This window comes from Sapajus apella, unplaced genomic scaffold (assembly GCF_009761245.1).
Source record: "Sapajus apella isolate SASKATOON/1434 unplaced genomic scaffold, GSC_monkey_1.0 scaffold82, whole genome shotgun sequence".
In the NCBI taxonomy this organism is placed as follows: domain Eukaryota; kingdom Metazoa; phylum Chordata; class Mammalia; order Primates; family Cebidae; genus Sapajus; species Sapajus apella.
In genome coordinates, this window is record NW_022437022.1 from 7,904,847 (window position 1) to 7,931,275 (window position 26,429).

The following is a 26,429-nucleotide window of genomic DNA, read 5'->3' on the forward strand; positions in this document are numbered from 1 at the left end:
GATGTCGGCTTAGAAGAGAGTTAGAGAACGGATTCCATACAAAGGAGGAGGGGAGGGCTTCTCTCATCAGCCGCCTGTGAGAATTGGGAGTTTCGGGCTCAGGCCAGAGAGACGACCGCCCATGCCCCGAACCTCCACCTCTTGGCCTCGGGTTTTCCACCTGCACAGCCTCTTCCCACGTCAAACTGCTCTTAGGAAGGTCAGTCATGGTGCTTGTGGTCACATATTCCCGGACGTTCTTGGGTTCAGTTGCTGCTCTGTCTTTTTAGATGCTAATTTTATGCTTCACTCAAAGGTTTTCCAAAGAAAGAGGCTTTTAAGTAATGAAAGAATGAATGGGGTTTAAAACCCTGGCAAGCTGATATGGATCAGTCTCTGGAAAGGTACAAAGCACGCTGCAGAACGGGTTTGGCTTGGAACTGAAACCACACATAGGAGAAAATGTGCGCAACAGAGGAGGCGTCACTGCCACAGGGAGCTTAGCAAGGGGCCCATTTCCCAGTATGGTTTATTTATCTCGAAAGATTTCTTCCCTGTCCAGGTATTATCATCATAGGAGACTGGGAAGAATCACCAGACGAAAATGCCTGTATTTAAATATTAAGGCTTCTTGCAAAGCAATATAAGTTTTCTATGATTGAATTTAATATATTAAGTTTCATTGTAGAACTATTTTTAACCAGTCTTGTCTGAGACTCAGAATTTTGGTTGACTTTTATACTTAAATTTGCCATGGAATTTTCTTTCCATTTGTAAGATTTAAGTGTTTAACAAGTACTTGCTGGTAAAAGGGCTAACAAAAGCACTGATGAGTCACACCAGATCTGTTTACACACTAAAAGGCTGACACGGTGAAAGCGCAAAGGAGGGAAGCTTCTCTGGGGAAAAGACAGAGGCTGGGATGTGCCACCCCTCGGATGAGCAGGTGGACGGCACCTTTGCTGTGTCCCAGCTACCACGGAAGCCCAGACACCCGCTTCAAGTGGCTTCCTATCTTCACTTCTTCCTCTTTAAAAAAAAAAAAAAAATTCAAATATACACAAAGGCATAAAAAGTAACACAATCATCACGTTTTATTTCCCACGCACCCAGCTTAAGAAATAAAGCATGGTAAAAGCAGTCCCCAGCACAGCCTAACCCTAACATAATTCTCTTCCCTCCTTTCAAGTAACAATTCCTACCCTGAATTGATATTCTCATTTCCATGGGCTTTTCTTTAAGACAGAGTTTCGATGTTTGCCCAGGCTGGAGTGCAGTGGCTCAATCTCAGCTCACGGCAACCTCCACCCCCAGCCTCCCACCCTCTTAACTCCCAACCCTTGGGTTCAAACTATTCTCCTGCCTCAGGCTCCCAAGCAGCTGGGATTATAGGCGGCCACCACCACACCTGACTAATTTTTGCATTTTCAGTAGAGATGGGGTTTCACCATGTTGGCCATGCTGGTCTCCAACTCCTGACCTCAGGTGATCCACCCACCTCAGCCTACCAAAGTGCTGGGATTACAGGTGTGAGCCCCTGCACCTGGCCCATGAACTTCTTTTATAGCGTATGTAAACATTGCTAAACACCGTGTAGGTATTCTGCACATTTTAAAGCTTTATATGATTGGATACTGCAGGGCTGCCCAAAGGTGTTTGGAGTCCTAAGCAAATATTTTTTGTGGGGGGTGTGGGGCCTGTTCACTTTCATTGCTATTTAGCGTTCCATTATTAGACAACACTTTATTTATTCATTCTCCTGAAAATGGACATTTTGTTTCCAATTTCCTACTATAAAAGAATTGGCCAGGCGTGGTGGCTCACGCCTGTAATCCCAACACTTTGGGAGGCTGAGGCGGGTTGATCACGAGGTCAGGAGTTTGAGACCAGCCTGGCCAACATGGTGAAACCCCATCTCTACTAAAAATACAAAAATTAGCCAGGCGTGGTGGCAGGCGCCTGTAATCCCAGCTACTCAGGAGGCTAAGGCAGGAGAATCGCATAAACCTGGGAGGCAGAGGTTGCAGTGAGCTGAGATCAATCAGGCCACTGCACTCCAGCCTAGGAGTCAGTGAGACTCCATTTCAAAAAAAAAAAAAAGAATGAATTGAAGTGGCCTCATTCAAATGGGATAATACCCAAGCTTCATTGTCCCACACCAAGGAAATCAAGGACCCAGGCACACAAGGAGTGAAGTTAAGAGAGGTGGTTGAGGCCGGGCGCAGTGGCTCAAGCCTGTAATCCCAGCACTTTGGGAGGCCGAGGCGGGTGGATCACGAGGTCAAGAGATCGAGACCATCCTGGTCAACATGGTGAAACCCCGTCTCTACTAAAAATACAAAAAATTATCTGGCCATGGTGGTGCGTGCCTGTAATCCCAGCTACTCAGGAGGCTGAGGCAGGAGAATTGCCTGAACCCAGGAGGCGGAGGTTGCGGTGAGCCGAGATCGTGCCATTGCACTCCAGCCTGGGTAACATGAGTGAAACTCCGTCTCAAAAAAAAAAAAAAAAAGGTGGTTGAATAGGCGAAAGAAAGAGAAATGCTCTGTTCTGGAGAGAGAGAGGGTCCCGAGCAGGTCTTCAGGTCCACAGTGAAGCTCTGGCGCTTTTATAGATGAGCTTGAGGAGGCGGGGTCTGATTTACCTAGGGCACGACAGATTGGTCAAACCAGCTGTTCATTTGCATACTGCACAAAGAACTTTTGGTTATGATGGGGTGTGTCCATTTGCATAGCATGCAAAAAAGCTGTCTGCACCACTCTTTTACTATTGCAGATGGGTTCTCTACCTGGCCAGGGCCATGTTGCCTTCTTTTTTACTGCACACGTGGTGACAAAGAAAAGGGAAGATGAAGCCTCCATGTTGAACATGCCTGGTCCCCAGGTAGCCTTTTCCTATTGGCACAGCTGTCAGCATTCACCCATGAAAGCTGGAGCTTGCTTATCTATGTTTGCAGCTTGATTTTACAGACTGTTCTTTGTTAGAAAAGAAATGATTTGGGGGTTGCTTTTTGTATAAAAAGACCGTGTTGCTAAGGACTCCTTTTCCCTCACTATCTGTCTAAATAATTTTTTTCAGCTCCTGTATCAGAATGATACGTTCGATATTCTTCAGCATGTCTCCAGCCATGTGCAAGGGCTTGTCTGCAGTGCATACCTAAAGGGGAGTTACTGGATCTTATTGTACATGTATTTTCAACTTTATTGGATATTTTCAACTTACTCTACCAAGTGATGACCAATTTATATTATCATTACTGTAAATTGCTTCATATCCACATCAATAGTGGGTACGGTCAACCTGAAATAATCAAAAGGGTCAGAATCTAATTTTAAAAGAGTTTATTCAAATGCAAAGTTTGAGAATAGTCCACCAGGAAACCAACTCCAAAGAATGGAGTCGGCGGCTCAAAGTAGGGAGGTTAAGGTTTCATTTATATAGGGAGAGACAGAGGAGTTTTTAGCACAGTTACAACATTTTTCATACAAGGTTGGTACATAGTTACAGCAATTTGATTATAGACAATGTTTCTCCGTGGGGAGGCTACATTTAGCATTGGTTTTTTTTTCACAAAGGGTATAATAGTGGTGGGTTTTCTGTCATCTGTGATCAGCAATGCAGGACAACAAAGGAGAAGTTAATCAATAACAAGGGCCATTAAATAGGGAAGGCAGGAGGTAGTTGTCCCTGGTGTCATTTAATTCTCTCTCCTTATTCTACAGAACAAGAACAATAAGAAAGTAAGTTAAACTATAACCTGAGAAACAGAAGTTGTCATCATATATAACTCAGATCACAGTCACATCTCTCTCAAGGCTTAAAGTGTTTTGGGATTTCAACAGCTTTTAAATTTTATTTATTATCACCAGATTTAAAATTTTTGCCAAGCTGAAAGGTGTGAAATGATATTTCACTATGATTTTAATGTCCGTTTTCCTAATTACTAGTAACTTTTTCTGTGTTAATTTACTATATTGTTTTTTCCTTTAGTGAATTGCCTGTCTTTTCTATGGGGTTGTTTGTCTTTTTAATAGAAGGTCTCCATAAATTTTGGATACTTTATAAAATCTACTATTAATATTTATGAGCAAAATATGTTGTATATATCTTGTGTCAGTCCATTTTTTGTTTTAAGAACACATGAGACTGGGTAACTTATAAAGAAAAGAAGCGTGTTTTGGCTCATGGTTCTGCAGGCCATACAAGCATGGCACCAACATCTGCTCAGCTTCTGGCGAGGCCTCAGGAAGCTCACAATCATGGCGGAATGTGGAAGAGGAGCAGGTGATATCACACGGCAAGAGCAAGAGCAAGAGTGATGGTGGGGGGGTTCAACACTCTTAAACAACCAGATCTCACATGAACTCAGAGTGAGAACTCACTTACCACCAAGGGGATGATGCTAAGCCACTCATGAGGGATCCACCCCCATGATCCCATCACCTCCCGCCAAGCCCCAGCTCCAACATGGGAAGCACATTTCAACCTGAGATATTTGGTGGGAAAAAGACATTCAAACCAGATGATACCTTCTCAGAGTTAATAGCTTATTTTTTTACTCTTTGTGTCTTTTGAGCATAGTTTTAAAACTTAATATCAGTGAGGTTATCAATCTAATTGTTATTTACACTTTTTGTGACTTATAAGAAATCTTTCCCTAAGCCTAAGATCATAAGGATTTTCTTCTAAAAGTTGGAAACTTTTGTCTTTCCTATTTAGATCTTCAGTCAATCCTGGAATTGTTGTTTATAATGTGAACATTCAACCTTATTTTTTTCCATATGAATAACCAATTGTCTGGACACCATTGTTTCCCCACTGATCCTCCATGATCCTCTGATGTTTGTCAGTTTCTATATAGGCATGGGCATTTTTTCTGTGCTTTCTAGTCTAAACCATTCATCTATTTTTCTGCACCTTTGTCAATACCACTCTGAATAATCAGACCTTTCTAATAAGTACTTACACATGGTAGAGTAAACCCAAACATTGTTGCTTCTTCAAAACTAGTTATTCTTGTCTTATGTTTTTCTACTGAAATGTAAAACCAGCTTGTCAAGGTCCAAGAAAAATGCTGTTTGAATTTTGATTAGAATTGCAAATCAATTGCAATTGAATTCACAGATTGATTTAGAGAACTGACATCTTTAGAAAATTGTGTCTTCCTATCTACTTGCTTGGTTTATATTTATTCATCCTTTCAACATTTTGTCTCTTATAAATAGAATATAGGTAGACTTGTCAGAAAGTCAATCTGAAAATCTCTTTGTCTCAGTGTTTTGCAGATGCTACTCTTCCACTGACTTTTTGCTTCCATTGTTAATGTTGAGAAATCTGCTATTGATCTTACTGTTGTGCCTTCATAAGTCATTTGTCTTTTCCTTGTGGCTGCCCATAGTTCTCTTTTTCTTCAGTGACCTCGCTATCAGTATGAGGTGTTAAGGTGTTCATTTGTTTTACTTGATCAGCTTGGGATTCATTATGATTTCTGAATCTAAGGATATGTAACTTTCAGTGATTCTAAAATAACTCAGACATTGTCTTGTTGAAAATCACCTTTTACCTGTTCTATTATCGCCTTATGAGTGTGTGTGTGTGTGTGTGTGTGTGTGTGTGTGTGTGTGTGTCTGACAGAATCTCGCTCTGTTGCCAGGCTGGAGTGCAATGGCACGATCTCTCACTGCAACCTCCAACTCCCTGGTTCAAGCAATTCTCCTGCCCCAGCCTCCAGAGTAGCTGGGATTACAGGCACAGGCCACCACACCCAGGTAATTTTTATATTTTTAGTAGAGATGGGGTTTCATCATATTGACCAGGATGGTCTCAATCTCCCCGCCTTGGCCTCCCAAAGTGCTGGGATTACTGGCATAAGCCACCATGCCCAGCATGAAATTTTTATTAGAAGCAAATTAGATCTCCTCATTCTATCTTCCATGTCTCTTAACTCCTGACATTTCCCATCATTTTGTCTCTCCATGCTGTGTTGTAGAAAATTGTTTTAGTTTTAATCCAGTTCATTCCATATCAATTCTTTCTTTAGCTATGTCAAATCTATTCTTTCATTAGTTTGTTCGGGTTTTTAAAAAAAAATTATGTTTTTAAAAATGTCTTAGACGTTCTATTTAGTGCTTTTTAAAATCTGCTTAAAACTGATCTGTGCTATTAGAGATTAGGATAGTACTTACTCTTGTGAGGGGTATAGGTAATGACTGGAAGGAAACATGGGGTGGGGGACTTGGGGATGCTAGTAATGTTTTGGGTTTTTTTTTATGGGTGCTAGTTAGATGTGTTCCAATTGTGAAAATCCATCAAGCTGTGTGCTTATAATTTTTTATACTTTTTGTGTGTATATGATTATATTATATATCTTGTTCTTTCCTTGTATTTTTAAATGTAACCAAACATTTTAGGCATGTTTGTTTTATATTGTGCATTTGATAAATTCATTATGTTAAGTTCTTAGGAGTTCTTGCTGACTCTTATGGTAGCTTGTTTCTTCATATATATTTTTTTAATATGGAGTGAAAGTTTATGTTCAGCTAGGGCTTATCTGTGGGAATTCTGCAAGGACTAGGTTGAGGCTATATCCTTCCAGGAATGATCTGCACTGCTTCTATCAGATGTCCAGAATCGCAACCAACTCAGGATCATAAAATTAACTTCTAAAACCACTCAGTGTAGATTCAAATCCCAAATCCAAAACCCCTAAGAGTGAGGATGTGGAGTTGTAAATTCTTGGAAGTTGCTTTTTTCTCTACCCAGGGCACAGGCAAGGATAAGTTTTCTTGTTATTTCTCTTCACTAAAAGTCAGATTTTGTTTCTTTTATTTAATCCATTCTTTTCCTGAGGATGTAGCTTTTTGAGTGTCTTGGTACTATGTGGAGTTCTCAGTTTCAACTCCCTAATTTGCATCACCCCCACCCCCGCCAAGGCATTGTCCACCAGGCACAGATGGTCACTTAAGCATCCAGGTCATCAAGACTGGCAAATACCCCCAGCACAGCAGTAGCTTCTGCATTAGTTCACAACTCCAGTTTCTTTCCATTTGTGACCACGGGGAATTTCCTTGACATTCTTCTGATCTGCTAAAAGTACATAAAGACATGTTACATTTAAGCTAGAATTTTGACGTATTTTACATTTGGTTTCTTTTCACTTCTGTTGTCTGTTGTGATGGTAGCAGAGGTTCCATAACAGTAGTAACTCGGTGTGTCTTGGGAGCAGGGCACATAGCGCTGGTTTTTGCTGTGAAGCGCTGGCAGACCTAGCAAGCAACAGCCCAGTATCTAGAATGAAGCTGCCTGGAGCAGAAGTAGCAGCTTTCCTGAGCCACTAGTTCTAGGGTGTTGTTCTCAGAGTCATTCTTGGAAACCCAGCATAGATCCTGTTCCTCCGGCCCTTTCAGTGATTTTGTTAAGAAGCTAGTTTCCAGCCAGGTACACTGGCTCACACCTGTAATCTCAGCACTTTGAGAGGCCGAGGCAGGTGGATCACCTGAGGTCAGGGATGCGAGACCAGCCTGACCAAAATGGAGAAACCCTGTCTCTACTAAAAATAAAAAATTAGCCAGGCATGGTGGTGCATGCCTGTAATACCAGCTACTCAGGAGGCTGAGGCAGGAGAATCATTTGAACCTGGGAGGCAGAGGTTGTGATAAGCTGAGATTGCACCACTGCACCCCAGCCTGGGCAACAAGAGCGAAACTCTGTCTCAAAAAAAAAAGAAGAAGCTAATTTCCTTTGACAAAGCTCCTTCTCCTTAAAATAAGAATGGTTTCTGTTAGCTCCAACTAAACCCTGCCTTACACAGACATCAAAAGTCTAAAGACAAAATAAATGATTAATATAACAGGTTTTAACCAGATTTGCCATTGAATAAATACAAATTACAAGATAATTTTTAAAGTTTTTCCATTTATTATTTTTAGAAGAGACATTTCTACTTATAACATTGGCAAAATTCAAAATAAATAACCAGACCCGGCGCAGTGGCTCAAACCTGTAATCCCAGCACTTTGGGAGGCCGAGGTGGATGGATCACTTGAGGTCAGGAGTTCGAGACCAGCCTGACTAACATGGTGAAACCTTGTCTCTACAAAAATTAGCCAGGTATGGTGGCAGGCACCTGTAATCCCAGCTACTTGGGAGGCTGAGGCAGAAGAATTGCTTGAACCCAGGAGGCAGAGGTTTCAGTGAGCCAAGATCGCACCACTGCACTCCACTATGGGCAACAAGAGCAATAATAACCAGTGATGGTAAAAACTTGAGGAAGCAGAGACACTCTCATCCATTGCTGTCGATAACATCAGCACAAGCTTTCTCAATAACAAAGTTTTAAAAATCCATATGACCTTTGACCTAGTGATTCTATTTCTGAAAGTTTATTTTAAAGGAATAATTTAAGGATGTGTCGTAAGACTTAATGGTAAGAATGTTCAGTGAATTACTGTCTGTAATTTTTTTAAATTAAGTTAGCTCATGTCTTACTTGTTCCTGCTGGTATAATAAAATATCACAGCCAGGATACATTATAAATAATATAAGTTGCCAGGACACGATGGCTCACGCCTATAATCCTAGCGCTTTCGGAGTCCCAGGCAGGTGGAGCACTTGAGGTCAGGAGTTTGAGACCAGCCTGACCAACATGATGAAACCCCGTCTCTACTAAAAATACAAAATTAGCCGGGTGTGGTGGTGCGCACCTGTAATCCCAGCTACTCAGGAGGCTGAGGCAGGAGAATCACTTGAACCCGGGAGGCAGAGATTGCAGTGAGCCAAGATTGTGGCATTGCACTTTAGCCTGGGCAAAAACAGCGAAACTCCGTCTCAAAAAATAATAATAATATAAGTTGACTCCTCATAGTTCTAGAGTCTGAGAAGTCGAAGATCAAGGCACCAGCAGATGCCAAAATGGCACCTTGCTGCTGCATCCTCACATGGATGAAGGGACAAAGGCTGGATCTTCATATGGTCTAAAGGCAAAAAGGGCAAAGGGTCCCTTGAACCTCTTCTATAAGGGCACTAATCCCATTCATGAGAGCGGCACACTCATGGCTTAATCACTTCACCAAAAGCCCCACCTCTTAAAACTATCCCATTGCACATTAGCTTTTAGTGTGTGAACTTGGGAAGGACACAAACATTCAAACCACAGCCCCTCACACTGAACAGCTGAAGGCTGGTCAAATGCAGGATGGCACATGCATGGAATACAAAATTATGCAGCCTTTAAAAAGTCTACAGTAGAGAAGGTAGAGCACAATTCACCCCCCTTGCTGGAACACCAAATTTTAACAACTATCTGCACACAAAAAAGCACCGTCACAAGAACCAAAAATCAGGTGAGCAATCACAGTACCTGGCTTTTAACTTCATATCTCTAAAAGGGGCATTGAAGAGGCTCAGAGAGACAGTCTTGAACCACTGAAGCCCCTCCTCTCCCACTCCCGGCAGCAGCTATACAGCTAGTGCTCAACTTATGACCACGATTGGTTCCGACAGACAGGTCGTAACACGATTTGGTCGTAAGTTGAGTAGGCTATATGCACGCAGAGATGGTAGTGCTGCCGGAAGCTGGTCCGCACTGTCGTACGCCCAGCTGGGCAACGTTTGCGCTGACAGACGCGGAGCAGTCGTGGCTAGCGATTGTAGTCGTAAAGTCAAATGGTCGTAAGTTGCATAGGTCGTAAGTCGATCAATACCTGTATGGCACAGAGAGAGGATCTGTGCATTTGAGGGAAGGGAGAGCACAGCAACTGGGGCACTCACATTGAACTCAGTGCTGTCATGTCACAGTAGAAAATAAAGCTGTGCTGGGCTCAGCCAGTGCCTGTGCAGGGAGGGAGCATTGGGACCAGCCCGAGCCAGAGGGGAATTGCCCATCCCAGTGGTTGGAACCTGAGTTTCTTGGCAGGCTCCACCACCATGGGCTGAAGGGCTCTATGCTCCTAGGTACCACCCTGGTCACAGTGGGGTAGAGCAACAAGCAGGTACCTGGAGTCCTCAAGTCCAGGCCTAGGCTCTTGGACATTTCTAGACCTGCCCTGGGCCAGAGGGGTACCCACTGCCCTGAAGGATGAGTCCCAGGCCTGGTAGCACTGACCACAAGCTGACAAAAGAGTCCTTGGGTTTTAGGCAAATATCTGCGGTAGCCTGGCAGAACCCCCTGGTAGAATCCCCCGTGTCTCAGTGGTGGTGATGGCCACAGGGAGAGGCTCCTCTGTCTGTGGAAAGGGCAGGGAAGCGTGAGAAGGACTTTGAATTGTCGTTTGAGTGCCAGCTTAGACACAGTAGAATAGAACATCAGGTAAATTGCTAAAGTTTTTTACTCTAATCCCTGGTTCCCAGACAGCATTTCTGGACATGCCCAGGGCCTAGGGGAACTCGCTGCCCTGAAGGAAAGGGTCTTGGGCAAGGCCCGGTGCTGTGCTGACTTCAGCTCTGACCCAGTGTAGTCCAGTGGTCATGGCCACGGGGGTGCTTGCTTCACCACACTCCCAGTTCCAGGAGGCTCACCACAGAGTGAGGGACCCATGTGTTTGATAAAATATAAGGAAAAAGAAGAAGTGTCTCTGCTTGGTAATCCAGATAATTTTTCTGGATTTTATTCAGGACCACCAAGGTGGTAGCTTTATGAGTCTGCAAAAACTACTGCATTACTGGGCTTGGGGCCCAAGTTACTTCAAATAACTGGGAAGCCTTCCCAAGGAGGATGGGCACAAACAAGCCCAGACTGTGAACACGACAATAAATAGCTAACTCTTCAATGCCAGACACCAACGAACATCTACAAGCATCAGCACCATACAGGAAAACACAACCCCACCAAATGAACTATAGAGTTAGCAGGGACCAATCCTGAATAAACAGAGAAATATGACCTTAAAGACAGAATTCAAAATCGCTGTTTTAAGGAAACTCAAAGAAATTCAAGATAACACAGAGAAGGAATTCAGAATTCTATCAGATAAATCTAACAAAGAGCTTGAAATAATTTAAAAGAATTGAGAAATTCTAGAGTTGAAAAACGCAATTGACATGCTGAAGAGTGCATCAGTCTCTTAATAGCAGAATTAAGCAGAAGAATTAGTGAGCTTGAAGACAGGCTATTTGAAAATACACAGTCAGATAACATGGAGACAAAAGAAAAAAGAATAAAAGGCTGGGCGTGGTGATTCATGCCTATAATCCCAGCACTTTGGGAAGCCGAGGCAAGGGAATCACAAGGTTAAGAGTTTGACACCAGCCTAGCCAACATGGCGAAACCCTGTCTCTATTAAATATACAAAAATTAGCCAGGAATGGTGGCACATGCCTGTAGTCCCACCAGCTACTCAGGAGGCTGAGGGAGGAGGATCGCTTGAATCTGGGAGATGGAGGTTGTAGTGAACCGAGATCATACCACTGCACTCCAGCTGGGTGAAAGAGTGAGGCTCGATCTCAAAAAATAAAAAACAATGAGGCATGCCTACCAGATCTATTATTGGCCTTAAAGAGGAGGTAGAGGAAGATCTAGTGGTAGAAAATTTATTCAAAGGGATGCCAGAGAACTTCCCAAACCTACAGAAAGATATCAACTTTCAAATACAAGATTACAGAACACCAAGCAGATTTAACCCAAAGAAGACTACCTCAAGGTATTTAATAATATAACTCCCAAAGATCAAGGATAAAGAAAGAATTCCAAAAGAAGCCAGAAAAAAAAAAATACTGATAACATACAATGGAGCTCCAATATGTCTGGCAGCAGACTTTTCAGTAGAAACCTCATAGCTCAGGGGAGAATGGCATGACATATTTAAAGTGCTAAAGGAAAAAATTTTTATCCTAGAATACTATATCCAATGAAAATATTCTTCAAGCATGAAGGAGAAGTAAAGACATTCGCAGACAAACAAAAGCTGAGGGATTACATCAATGCCAGATTTGTCCTATAAGAAATACTAAAGAGATTTCTTCAATCTGAAAGAAAAAGATGTTAATGAGCAAAAAGGAATCATCTGAAGATACAAAACTCACTGGGAATAGTAGGCACATAGAAAAACACAGAATAATATAACACTGAAGTGGTGGTGTGTACACTACTCGTCAGAATAGAAAGACTAAATGATGAACCAATCAAAAATAACTACAACAACTTTTCAAGGCATAGACAGTACAATAAGACATAAAGAAAAACAACAAAAAGTTAAAAAGCAGGGGAATGAATTGAAACTGTAGAGTTTCTATTAGTATTTATTTACATGTTTATGCAATCTGTGTTGTCATCAGTTTAAAATAATGGGCTACAAGATAGTATTTGCAAGCCTCATGGTAACTTCAAATCAAAAAAACTTACGAAGGATATACATAAAATAAAAAGCAAGAAATGGAAGCACATCACCAGAGAAAATCACCTTCACTAAGAGAAAAACAAGAAGGAAGGAAAGAAGGAAGAGGAGACAGCAAAACAACCAGAAAACAAATAACAAAATGGTAGGTGTAAATCCCTACTTATCAATAATAACATTGATATATATATATTTTTTGAGATGGAATCTCTCTCTATCACCCAGGCTGTATGCAGAGGCGCAATCTGGGCTTACTGCAACCTCTGCCTCCTGGGCTCAAACCATTCTGATCCCTCAAACCTCCTGAGTAGCTGGAATTATAGGCACATGCCACTACGCCTGCCTAATTTTTGTATGTTTAGTAGAGACAGGGTTTTGCCATGTTGGCCATGCTGGTCTCAAACTCCTGACCTCAGGTGATCCACCTGCCTCAGCCGCCCAACATGCTGGGATTACAGGCATGAGCTATCACACCTGGCCAGAATATTAACAAATTATTAACTCTCCAGTCAAAAGACAGAGTGGGGCCAGGCATGGTGGCTCATGCCTATAATCTCAGCATTTTGGGAGGCCCAGGCAGATGGATCACTTAAGGCCAGGAGTTCAAGACCAACCTGGCAAACAGGGTGAAATCCTGTCTCTACTAAAAATACAAAAATTAGCTGAGTATGATGGTGCTTGCTTGTAATCCCAGCTACTCGGGAGGCTGAGACACAAGAATTGCTTGAACCTGGGAGGCAGAGATTGCAATGAGCCAAGATTGTGCCACTGCACTCCAGTCTGGGCAAAGAGCAAGACTCTGTCTTAAAAAAAAAAAAAAAATAAAATAAAACAGAGTAGGCTGAGAGCAGTGGTTCACACCTGCAATCTTAGAGATTTGGGAGGCCAAAACAGGAGGATCTCTTGAAGCCAGGAGTTCAAGACCAACGTAGGCAACATAGTGAGACCCTGTCTCTACAAAACAAAAAAAAAAAATTTTTTTTTGAGAGGGAGTCTCACTCTATTGCCCAGGCTGGAGGGCAATGGCACAATTTCAGCTCACTGCAATCTTCGCCTCCCAGGTTCAAGAGATTCTCCTGCCTCGGCCTCCCAAGCAGTTAGGATTACAGGTGCCCGCTACCACGCCCAGCTCATTTTTGTATTTTTAGTAGAGATGGGATTTCACCATGTTGACCAGGCTGGTCTTGAACTCCTGACCTCAGGTGATCCACCTGCCTCAGTCTCTCAAAGTGCTGGGGTTACAGGTGTGAGTCACCACACCTGGTAAGAAAAAATTAAAAAAAAAAAAAAGCTAGGCATGGTGGCACACACCTGTAGTCCCAGCTCCTCAGGAAGCTGAGGTGGGAGGAGTGTTGAGCTTGGGATGTCAAGGCTGTAGTGACCTGTGATCATGCCACTGTACTCCAGCCTGGGTGACAGGTGAGACCCTGCCCCCACCCCCCAAAAAAAGACATAGAATGGCTCAATGGATGAAAAATCAAGACCCAATGATCTGTTACCTAAAAGAAACATACTTCATCAATAAAGATACATATAGACTGAAAATTAAGGGATAGAAAAGGATATTTCATACCAATGAAAACCAAAGAGCAGCAGTAGCTACACTCATATCAGACAAAATAAATTTCAAGACAAAAACCATAAGAAGAGACAAAGCAGTCATTGTATAATAACAAAGTGGTCAGCCATGCGTGATAGCTCATGCCTATAATCCCAACAATTTGGGATTCTGGAGGCTCCTGGGAGGCTGAGGCAGGTGAATCATCTGAGGTCAGGAATTCGAGACAAGCCTGGCCAATATGGTGAAACCCCATCTCTACTAAAAATATAAAAAAATTAACTGGATATGGTGGTGGGTGCCTGTAATCCCAGCTACTTGGAAGGCTGGGGCAGGAGAATTGCTTGAACCCGGGAGGCAGAAGTTGCAGTGAGTTGAGATTGCGCCATTGCACTCCAGCCTAGGAAACAAAGGGAGACTGTCAGGAAAAAATAATAACAAAAGGGTCAATTCAGCAAGAAGATATAATGATTGTAAATATATACATGCATCCAACACTGGAGCACTCAGATATATAAAGCAAATATTATTAGAGCTAAAGAGAGAGACAGACCCCAATACAAAAATAGCTGGAGACTTCAACACGCCACTTTCAGAAAATCAGAGAACATCAAAACAGCTGGGAAAATCAACAAAGAAACATCAGATTTAATCTGCCCTATAGAACAAATGGACCTAATAAATACTTATAGAACATTTCATCCAACACCTGCAGAATACACATTCTTCTCAGTACCTGGATTATTTTCAAGGATAGATCATATGTTAGTCACAAACAAGTCTTTAAACATTCAAAAAAAAAAAACTGAAATAATATCAAGTATCTTCTCTGACCACAATGGTATAAAACTAAAAATCAATAATAAGAGGAATTTTGAAAACTGTACAAACATATGGAAATTAAACAATATGCTCCTGGATGACAAGTCAATGAATGAAGAAATTAAGAAGGAATTTGAAAAATTTGTTGAAGCAAATGATAATGGAAACACAGCATACCGAAACTTATGAGATATAGTAAAAACAGTACTAAGAGGGAAATTTATAGCTCTAAGTGCCTACATCAAAAAAGAAGAAACATTTCAAATAAATAACCTAACAGTGTATCTTTACAAACCTAGAAAGGTGAGAGCCAACCAAACCCAAAATTAGTAGAAGAAAAGAAATAATAAAAATCAGAGCAGAAATAAATAAAGCTTAAAATAATACAATCAACATCAAAAAAAGTTGTTTTTTTTTGAAAATATGAACAAAATTGGCTCTTTAGCCAGACTAAGGAAAAAAGAGAGAAGACACCAAATAAAGAAAATCAGAGATGAAAAAGTAGTCATTACAATTGATACTGCAGAAATTCAAAGGATCATTAGTGGCTACTATGAGCAACTACATGCCAATAAATTGGAAAATCTGGAAGAAATGGGTAACTTCCTAGACATATACAGCCTACCAAATTGAACCATGAAGAAATCCACAACTTGAACAGACCAGTTACAAGTAATAAGGTTGAAGCTGTAATGAAAAGTCTCCCAGTAAAGAAAAGCCCAGGACTTAATGGTTTCACTGTTGAATTCTGTCAGACATTTAAAGAACTAATACCAACTCTACTCAAACTGTTCCAAAAAATACAGGAAAAGGGAATATCCCCAATCTCATTCTGCAAAGCCAGTATTATCCTGATACCCAAACCAGACAAAGACACATTTAAAAAAACAAAACAAAGCAAATATAGGCAAGTTTCTCTGGTGAATATAAATGCAAAAATCAACAAAACCTAATTCAAAACAAAATTTGTTTTACTAGCAAACCAAATGCAACAATACATTTAAAAAATTATTCATCATGGCCAAGTGGGATTTATTCTAGGGATGCAAGGATAGTTCAACATACACAAATCAATTAATGTATATTAATATTAAGAGTGAAGGAGAAATACCATATGATCATATCAATCATATGATCAAAAACCATATGATCAAGCCGTATGATGCTGAAAAAGCATCAGGTAAGGTTCAACATCTCTTCACATTAAAAACCCTCAAAAACTGGGTATAGAAGAAACATACCTCAATGTAATAAAAGCCATATATGCCAGACTCACAGCTACTATCATACTGAATAGGGAAAAACTGAAAGCCTTTCCTCTTAGATCTGGAACATGTCAAGGATGCCCATTTTCACCACTGTTATTCAACATAGTACTGGAGGTCCTAGCTAGAGCAATCAGATGAGAAAGATATAGGCCAGGCACGGGGGCTCATGCCTATAATCCCAGGACTTTGGGAGGCTGAGGTGGACGCATCACTTGAGGTCAGGAGTTCAAGAGCAGCCTTGCCAACATGGCAAAACCCTGTCTCTACTAAAAATACAAAAAGTTAGCCAGGTATGATGGCGGTCACCTGTAATCCCAGCTACTCAGAAGGCTGAGGCAGGAGAATCACTTGAACCTGGGAGGTGGAGGTTACAGTGAGCCAAGGCCACACCACTGTACTCTAGCCTGGGTAACAACAGCAAAACCCTGTCTCAAAAAAACAAACATTAAAAGACAAAGCAAATTATCTTTATTTGCAGAGGATATGATCTTATACTTGGAAAAACCTAAAAACTTCATCAAAAAATGATTAGAACTGATAAATTCAGTAACATTGCAGGATACAAAATCAACATATGAAAATCAACAGCATTTTTATATGCCAACAATGAACAATCTGATAAAGAAATCAAAAAAGTAATCCTATTTATAATAGCCATAAATAAAATTAAATACCTAGAAATTAACCAGAGAAGCAAAAGATTTCTATGATAAAAACTATAATATATGAATGAAATAAATTGAAGAGGACACAAAAAAGAAAAATATTCCATGTTCATGGATTGAAATAATCAATATTATTAAAATATCCATACTACCCAAAGCAATCTACAGATTCAATGCAATCCCTACCAAAATACCAATGCCATTCTTCACATAAATAGAAAAAAAAAAAAACCCTAAAATTTATATGGAACCCTGAAAGACCCAGAAAAGCCAAAACTATCCTGAGCAAAAAGAACAAAACTGGAGGAATGACATTACCTGACTTCAAATAATACTACAGAGCTATAGTAACCAAAACAGCATGGTACTGGCATAAAAACAGCCACAGACCACAGAGAACCCAGAAACAAATCCACACACCTACAGTAAATTCATTTGTGACAAAGGTGTCAAGAACACACTGGGAAAAAAAAGTCTCTTTAATAAATGGTGCAGGGAAAACTGGATATCTAAGACTGAAATCTAAGACCTCAAATTATGAAACTACCAGAAAACACTGGGGAAATTCTCCAGGACATTGGTCAAGGCAAAGATTTCTTGAGTAATACCCCACAAGCACAGTCTACCAAAGCAAAAGTGTACAAATGGGATCACATCAACTTAAAAAGCTTCCACACAGCAACAGAAACAATAAAAAATGTGAAGAGACAACACAGAATGGGAGAAAATATATGCAAACTACCTATCTGACAAGAGATTCATAAAAAGAATATAGAAGGAGTTCAAACAATTCTGTAGGAAAAAATCTAATTATCCAATCAAAAAATGGGCAAAAGATTTGAATAGACATTTCTCAAAAGAAGACATACAAATGGCAAACAGGCATATGAAAAGGTGCTTAACATCACTGATCACCAGAGAAATGTAAATCAAAACTACAGTGAGATGTCATCTCACCCAGTGAAAATGGCTTTTATCCAAATCTCAGGCAATAACAAATGCTGGTAAGGATGTGGAGAAAAGGGAACCCTTGTACACTGTTGGTGGGAATGTAAATTAGTATAATGACCATGGAGAACAGTTTGGAGGTTCCTCAAAAACCTAAAAATAGAGCTATCATATGATCCAGCAATCCCACTGCTGGGTATATATCAAAAGGAAGAAAATCAACATATCAAAGAGATACCTGCATTCCCAAGTTTTCTGCAGCACTGTTCACAATAGCCAAGATTGGGAAGCAACCTAAGTGCCCATGAACAGATGAATGGATAAAGAGAATGTACTTATACACAATGGAGTGCTAATTCAGCCATAAAAAAGAATGAACTGTAATTTGCAGCAACATGGATAGAACTGGAGGTCATTATGTTAAGTGAAATATGCCAGGCACAGAAAGACAAACATTGCATATTCTCACTTATTCATGGGACCTAAAAATCAAAACAATTGAATTCAAGGAGTTAGAGAAGGATGGTTTCCAAAGGCTTGGAGGGTACTAGGGTAGACGGGAGCTGGGAATGTAACCATGGGTACCACTAAAATTTGAAATAAGACCTAGTATTTGATAGCACAAGAGGGGAACTATAGTCAATAATAATTGTACATTTAAAAATAACCGAAACCCCCTATGGAGGCTGAATCAAAGCTCAGAATCTAGAAGAGGCTCACTCGTTGCAGGTAGCTGCAAACAGAAACCAACTGCTTGCCGGGCATGTGGCTCACGCCTGTAAACCCAGCACTTTGGGAGGCTGAGGTGGGTGGATCACCTGAGGTCAGGAGTTCGTAACCAGCCCGGCAAACATTGGTTAAACCCCATCTCTAATAAGAATACAAAAAAACTATCTGGGTGTGGTGGCAGGCACCTGTAATCCCAGCTACTAGGGAGGCTGAGGCAGGAGAATCGCTTGAACCCAGGAGGCAGAGGTTGCAGTGAGCTGAGATTGCGCCACTGGACTCCAGCCTTGGCGACAGAGCAAGACTCCGTCTCAAAAAAAAAAAAAAAAGCTGCTGCCCTGGCATTTTAATGACAGGATGGGAGCCTGTTTAATGCCTTTAACATCATTCCACACAAGCTCCACTTACAATGCCACTCTAAACTCCCACTGCAGCCTTGACCCAACCCATTTCCCACCCTAGTCACGGCTTTCTTTTTTTTTTTTTTTTTTTTTTTTGAGACGGAGTCTAGCTTTTACGCCCAGGCTAGGGTGCAGTGGTGCGATCTCAGCTCATGGCAACCACCACCTCCCAGGTTCAAGCGATTCTCCTGCCTCAGCCTCCAGAGTAGCTGGGATTACAGATGCTCACCACCACGCCCAGCTAATTTTTGTAGGCTAGTCACTGCTTCTGTTTCCCTATTCCTGCTTCAGATGGCCCATGGTTGTTGCCACCATTTAAAAATCATGTCAACATTGATTGGACTCCATTCTACACTCAGCTTGGTGCCCAAGGTTGCTGTGACCAAGTGCTACCAAAGAGAAAATTCTAGGTGGCCTGGGATGACCCCAGGAAGCTTCTCTGTGAGAAGTGGGCTTACCAAGCTCTGGACAGATGCAAGCAGTTGAGACAGGCAGGGAGTTGGCTTGCATAAGGGCTCAGAGGCAGGACTATGTTGAAACCCATCTGGCTTGGTCAGAGAATCTGAAATGAGACCTCCTCCTTAGAAGCTCAGGCTGTATTTGTTAGAAGTATGGAAAGGATGGTAAGACCTGGAAGAGCGAGCTGATTAATCTGGATGTCAAGTTGAGGAAATGCTCTGAGCACCCCAGAGATATGCTGAAAATGTACTTTAGGAAAATCTATCCGTACAGGATGAGTAAGGAGGGTGAAGTGGTGATGAGAAAGCTAGGCTGCAGCCCACTACCCAACAGAGAAAGAACTTAGGGAGGCAGCCACAGAAATAAAAATCACTGGATTTTAGGGCCAGGCGTGGTGGCTCATGGCTGTAATCCCAGCACTTTGGCAGATTGAGGTGGGCAGATCACCTGAGGTCAGGAGTTTGAGACCATCCCAGGCAACATGGTGAAACGCTGTATCTATCAAAAATACAAAAATTAGATAAGCATGATGGTGGGCGCCTGTAATCACAGCTCTTCAGGAGGCTGAGGCAGGGGAATCACTTGAACCGGGGAGTAAGAGGTAGCACTGAGCCGGGATCACACCACTTCACTCTAGTCTGGGCAACAGCAAGACTCCATATAAAAAAAAAAAAAATTTCACTGGATTTTAGGGCCTAATTGTGTGAAGGTCCAAATGAGGAAAAGATCACAGATGGTGCTGATGCCTCAACCTGAGAAGAGTTGATTCACTTCCCTGCCCCTTCCTGTCCATTCACTCTGAACACCAAGTGCTTACATGCAGCAAGCCCTGTGAAAGAGCTAGAGAGAAATAAGATGGGTAAGCGGCAGCACTGCCCACAAGAAGCCCATTGCTTAGTGCGAGAGAAGATGAAATCAACAGATGGCTATAAAAGTGCAGAATAACGCTGGTACTAGGCCCATGGGCTGCAGAGCGTGGAAGAAGGGCTCTAACCTGTTCTGACAACATTGCCATCCACATTACCACCCCCTCCCCACACCGGCTCCCTCTGACAAGGCTTTAAAGAGGCAAACGGGCCGGGCACGGTGGCTCAAGCCTGTAATCCCAGCACTTTGGGAGGCCGAGGCGGGTGGATCACGAGGTCAAGAGATCAAGACCATCCTGGTCAACATGGTGAAACCCCATCTCTACTAAAAATACAAAACATTAGCTGGGCATGGTGGTGCGTGCCTGTAATCTCAGCTACTCGGGAGGTTGAGGCAGGAGAATTGCCTGAACCCAGGAGGCGGAGGTTGCGGTGAGCCGAGGTCGCGCCATTGCACTCCAGCCTGGGTAACAAGAGTGAAACTCCGTCTCAGAAAAAAACAAATAAATAAAATAAAGAGGCAAATGACTGAAAAATCCCCACAGGGCTTGGGCAGAACTTCCAGGCCCTGTGAGCAGAGCCCTGTAGATGAGGAGGGGCTCCAAGAAGTCTGTTGCCCTTTCCTGAGCATGAGGTGTGGAGAGGGACCCCATCAGTACGGATGCCACATATTTCATTAGCTCTCTTCTCTTGTTAACTTCTTACCTACCTTCCCTCCTCCTACTATGCTGCAGGTAATGCTGAAATCCCGGATGTCGGAGCTAGAAATGATAATTCAGTACACACTCCCTTATTTTGCAGATGAAGAAACTCCCCTGGCAATGTTCCTCGTTCTTCATACCTCTCCATCTGTTCTGCCAACAAGATTGTGCTGGGTCGTTAGAAAGCTAAGTGACAAATACACAATAATGTCAGTGAAGTCACAGAATGATGTTAAAAGCTGGTAATGACTTCATGTGTTTTTCCTATTAGGGTCATTTATATTTTATTACCAAATGTTTTTTGTTTTTGAGATGGGGGTCTCGCTCTTTAACCAAAGCTGGAGTGCAGTGACATGATCACAGCTCACTGCGGCCTCAACTGCCTAGGCCGAAGTGATCCTTCCACCTCAGCCTCCTGAGCAGCTAGGACCACAGACATGTGCCAACATGCCTGGCTAATTTTTTTTTTTAAGTTGGTAGAGACGGGTGGATGGTGGTGTCTCACCATGTTGCCCAAGCTGCTCTCGAACTCCTGGGCTCAAGCAATTCTCCCACCTTGACCTCCCAAAGTGCTACAATTACAGGCATGCGCTACCACACCTGGCTTTTATAACTCTCTTAAAAATTTGCTTATTTTTGGCAGCATGGCCACCGTCACTGCAGCCGCCTTAGCATTTTTGAGTCAGGAGAGCCGAATGCCGGCCAGGGGTGTTGGGGGTTTGCGAGTCCCGGCCCCCGTCACTACGGATTTCTGCTGTGAGCTCTCCGCTCCTTCATCTTTAAGGTAGAGGAAGAGGATGATACGGGGCATGTGCTGGCACTAACCATGCTCTGCCTCACCAAGGGAGCCAAAGACGAGTGTAATGTGGGAGAAGTTGTGGCCCGGAACCATGACCATCGGGAGATCGCAGTCCCTGTGGCGAACCTCAAGCTGTCTTGCCAACCCATGCTCAGCCTGGACGACTTCCAGCTCCAACCACCTGTAACTTTCCACCTGAAGTCGGGCTTTGGCCCTGTGCAGATCACTGGGAGGCACCAGATCGTTACAACAAGCAATGATGTTTCTGAGGAGGAGATCAAGGAAGAGGAAGAGGGCAATGAGGAGGAGGAAGCTGAGCTGTGCCCCATCCTTCCTGCCAAAAAGCAGAGGGACAGGCCCTAGCCCTCCTTGGTCAGTTCCACGCGCCATGCACCGCCATGCACCCTGTTCCCCAACAAGTTTCAAAATTGTAAATGTTTCTTCTTCCTAGAAGAGGAGAGCTTGGGTGGGGTTTGGGCTGGAGGGACTTGGGCATTGGCGCTAGGAGAGGGCCAGTGCTCCACAGGACCTTGGTTTTCTGGTCTTGCACCAGGCCTAGGGCCTCTCTTCCCACCTGCCTGTGAGGACTGGAAGTTAGTGCCTGAAGCGCAGAACTACACATTTTTAACACTTTTACATTTTTGGATAAAAGTTGAAATAAAGTGGTGTGGGGTTTTTGCAAAAAAAAAAAAAATTGTTTATTTTTGTATATTTATGGGTGAAATTGCAGGTTTCTTCCATGCATATATTGTGTAGTAATACTAAAAGTTTTTAAAAGCCCTTAACGAAAAACAGATGAAGGAAAGCACCCCCCCCGGGTGGAGTGTATCAGGTAACAGAAGGTCTACAAGAGTCCAGATGAAAGAGCACTGTTTTCTCAGCGGTCTGACCAAAGAAGTCTCTGTTTTTAATACACACACAGGCATTTATCATTTAGCAGCAGCTACCTACCCCTTGCCTACAAAAGACGAGGTTGATGTCTTTGGAAATGGAGAGGCGGAAGGATGGTGGTGCCTTTTCTCACCCATCACGAGGGTCATGGCTGGCACTCCTAAGGTAAGAGGTCAGCAGGACTTGTTTTCTGAGGACGCAGTAAAGAAACTGGCCAAAACCTATAGTTGCCCTCAGTGCTTGTTATACACTGATTACAATGCACTAGCATGCTAAAAGATACTCTCACCGGCACCATGACAGTTTACAAACGCCATGGAAACACCCAGAGGTGATTTTATAGGGCTTAAAATGGAGGAACCAGGCTGAGCGTGGTGGCTCACACCTGTAATCCCAGCACTTTGGGAGGGTAAGGCAGGTGGATCACGAGGTCAGGAGATCAAGACCATCCTGGCCAACATGGTGATACCCTGTCTCTACTAAAAACACAAAAATTGGCCGGGCATGGAGGCACACACCTGTAATACCAGCTACTAGGGAGGTGAGGCAGGAGAATTGCCTGAACCTGGGAAGCAGAGGCTGCAGTGAGCCAAGATCATACCACTGCACTCTAGCCTGGGCAAAAGAGCAAGACTCTGTGTCAACAAAAAGCGGGGGAGTGGGTGAACCCTAAGTTCTGGGAATTCCCCATTCCTTTTCTAGAAAATTCATAAATAATTCACCCCTTATTTCACATATAATTAAGGAGTAGCTATTAATATAGCTAGCCAGCAATCCGTAAGTGCTACTTTGCTGATGGGGTAGCCGGCTGTGTCTGTGGAGTAGGCATTTTCCTGTAATCTGTTGCTTGAATAAACTTGCTTTGCTTTCACTTTGCTCTTTTGGCTTACTCAGGAATTCTTTCTTGCACAAAACCAAGAACTCCCAGCATGAGTCCCTATTTTGGGGTTCACCAGCATCACTCCTACAACAAAAGGCAGATTAGCAAAAGAAAAGCATAACAATTTATTTAATCAAGGTTTTGCTTGACACAGGAACCTTGAGAAATAAAGGCCTGGTGACTCAAGAAAGACTGTCTTTCATTTTGTTTTGTTTTGTTTGAGACAGAGTTTCACTCTTGTTGCCCAGGCTGGAGTGTAATGGCACGATCTCAGCTCACTGCAACCTCCACCTCCCAGGTTCAAGCAATTCTCCTATCTCAGCCTCCCTAGTAGATGGGATTACAGGCTCCCGATACCACACCTGGCTAATTTTTTGTATTTTTAGTAGAGATGGGGTTTCACCATGCTGCCCACGCTGGTTTCGAACTCCTGACCTCAGGAGATCCACCTGCCTTGGCCTTCCAAAGTGCTGGGATTACAGGCGTGAGCCACTGTGCCCAGCCAACTGTTTGTTTTAATACTTAGTTTTGATGAAGAAAGGACAGTCTTACATGAATGTAATTGGGCACAAAAGTATCATCTACAGGTGATAGACTGAGTGAGAGAAAACCAGCAAGCCTGTCTGTTCGGATTCTTCTTGGCCTCTCTGTTTAGTACTCCTTCCTCCTGGGTATGGGGCAGAGCCTCTCCAGAGTGAGAGTCTTCAAGGGAGAAGGGAAAAGGAAGAATGTGACCTATTCAGGTTTTAGGGCTTGCTTTTAGGGAGAGGGGCTCTAGTCTCAATAACCAGCCTTGGGGAAGAGGAATTTGGGGTTCAATGACTTGTATCATGGGAGAAGGTCAGCAAAACCTTGCATCTGAGGACCTTCCAATCTCTTTTCGTTCCAGGAACTCAGCATACCAAGTCACAGCAGTTTGGGGTGTCATGTCATCAGGCCAAACGGAAATAACCAAGGTATTCTTAGTCCCTCTAAGGACCCATATCAGACCACGCCAAACAAAACACAGTACTAAATTTTAAAATAACACAACAAAGAGGAATCTCACTCATCCTTCCATGTCCTTTGACCAGTGTCCACCATAACCACATCTATTCAGCATAGTACTGGAGGTCCTAGACAGTGCAGTAAGACAAGAAAAACAAAGTGAAGGGGCTCAGAACATGCTGCCCCCAAATATGCTACTTTGGCATATTGATTATTTTAAGCTAAAAGCAATTGACAACCACACTGGAAAAGCTCTTTGCCTCCCCTTCAACTGTCTAAAATAAAGTATAAATTTCCCTTTTGTAAAATAAATTCACATTTATAAAGGAGATTTCCATTAATAAAAGTACTTGTATCAGGAAGAAAGTTTTTCGGAGGCAAGCTTTATCACCTGAAAGACAATCTTATATGCATAATAAGACAACCCTTACTCACCATACATATCCTCCCCTCACCATCCCATAATTTCCTTCCACCACCCCCTAGAACCTCCAAGCCCCTATTCCTTTATGTGGCACAGGATGATACATAAATCTCAAACATGTAGCCACTTCCTTAAGTCTGATGTTTTTGTGGGACTCCCATGCATATGTACGTATTTAAAATTGTTTTCCTCCTGTTAATCCATCTTACATCAATGTAATTCATGTGTGTGTGTGTGTGTGTGTATGTGTGTGTGTATGTGTGTGTGTACATGTGCACCGAGGTCTTGCTCTGTCACCTAGGATGGAGTACAGTGGCACAATCTCAGCTCACTGCAACCTCTGCCTCCTGGGCTCAAGTGATCTTCCCAACTCAGCCACCTGTGTAACTGTGACCACAGATACATGCCCAGTTAATTTTTGTATTTTTTTAGTAGAGACAGAGTTTTGCCATATTGCCCAGGCTGGTCTCGAACTCCTGGGCTCAAGCAATCTGCCCACGTCAGCCTCTCAAAGTGCTGGGGTTACAGGTGTGAGCTGTCATGCCTGGCCTTTTTTCAAATTTTTAAAAATTTAATTCTTAGACCAGCAACAGAATCTAGAAATTAAGAAGGAAGCAATTTTTCCTCCTCTATAAAAGAAAGGTATAAAGATTGGACAGGAAGAAGTAAAAGTATATTTATTTATAAATAACATGGTTACAAACTTAGAAAATATAAAACAAACCACAATTAGAATTAATACATTCAGCAAAGTCATAGGCTACAAGGTTAATATACAAAAATCAGTTATATTACCATATAACAAAAAAAAATTTAATGCAAAAAATTTTAAATACCACGTATAATAGCATCAAACATAAAAATACCTAAGAACAAAATAATATAATACCTAAAAAAAAAAAACTAAGAAAAAGATGTGCCCAATCCCTATGTTAAACACCGTAAAAGATTTCTGGCAGAAATGAAAAGACCAAAATGAATAGAGATATTCCAACAAAAAGGAGGAAGAATAAAAGGATCTCTGTGGTGGGAAGGTTTCTATACTCCACTTGACATGACAAAACACTAATTCTAATTAGACCAGGAAATGTTAAGCATGTACATTGTAATCCCTAGAGCAAGCACTAAAACACATATACAAAGAGATATAATTTAAAACTCTAGTTCAATTAAAATGGAATACTAAAAATGTTCAAGTAATCTAAAACAAGGCAGGAAAGGGATAATAAAGAAATAAAGAATAGAAGGAATAAACAAAAAAGAAAATAAAAATCAGAATCCAAACATATCAATAACTACATTCGACATAAATGATATAAACCAGGGATCAGTCAAAGTCCAAACAGTAAATATTTTTGAACTTGTCAGCCATATGGTCTCTGTTGCAACCACACAGCTCTGCTTTTGAAGCAGAAAAGTAGCCATAGAAAATACGTAAATGAGCCGGGCATGGTGTCTATAATCCCAGCACTTTGGGAGGCAGAGGCGGGGTAGGGGGCTCACTTGAGGTCAGGAGTTAGAGACCAGCCTGGCCAACATGTGAAATTCCATCTCTACTAAAAATACAAAAATTGGCCAGGCATGGTGGCGGGCACCTGTAATCCCAGCTACTTAGGAGGCTGAGGCAGGAGAATCACTTGAACCCAGGAGGCAGAGGTTGGAGTGAGCCAAGATTGAACCACTGCTCTCCAGCCTGAGCAACAGAGTGAGACTCTGTCTCAAAAAA

The 26,429-nt window shown here is 42.3% G+C and overlaps 1 pseudogene; it reads left to right on the plus strand.

Moving 5' to 3' along the window:
- The first annotated feature begins 21,346 nt into the window (after positions 1–21,346).
- LOC116533431 lies at positions 21,347–22,294 on the plus strand (annotated as a pseudogene).
- Positions 22,295–26,429: the final 4,135 nt, after the last annotated feature.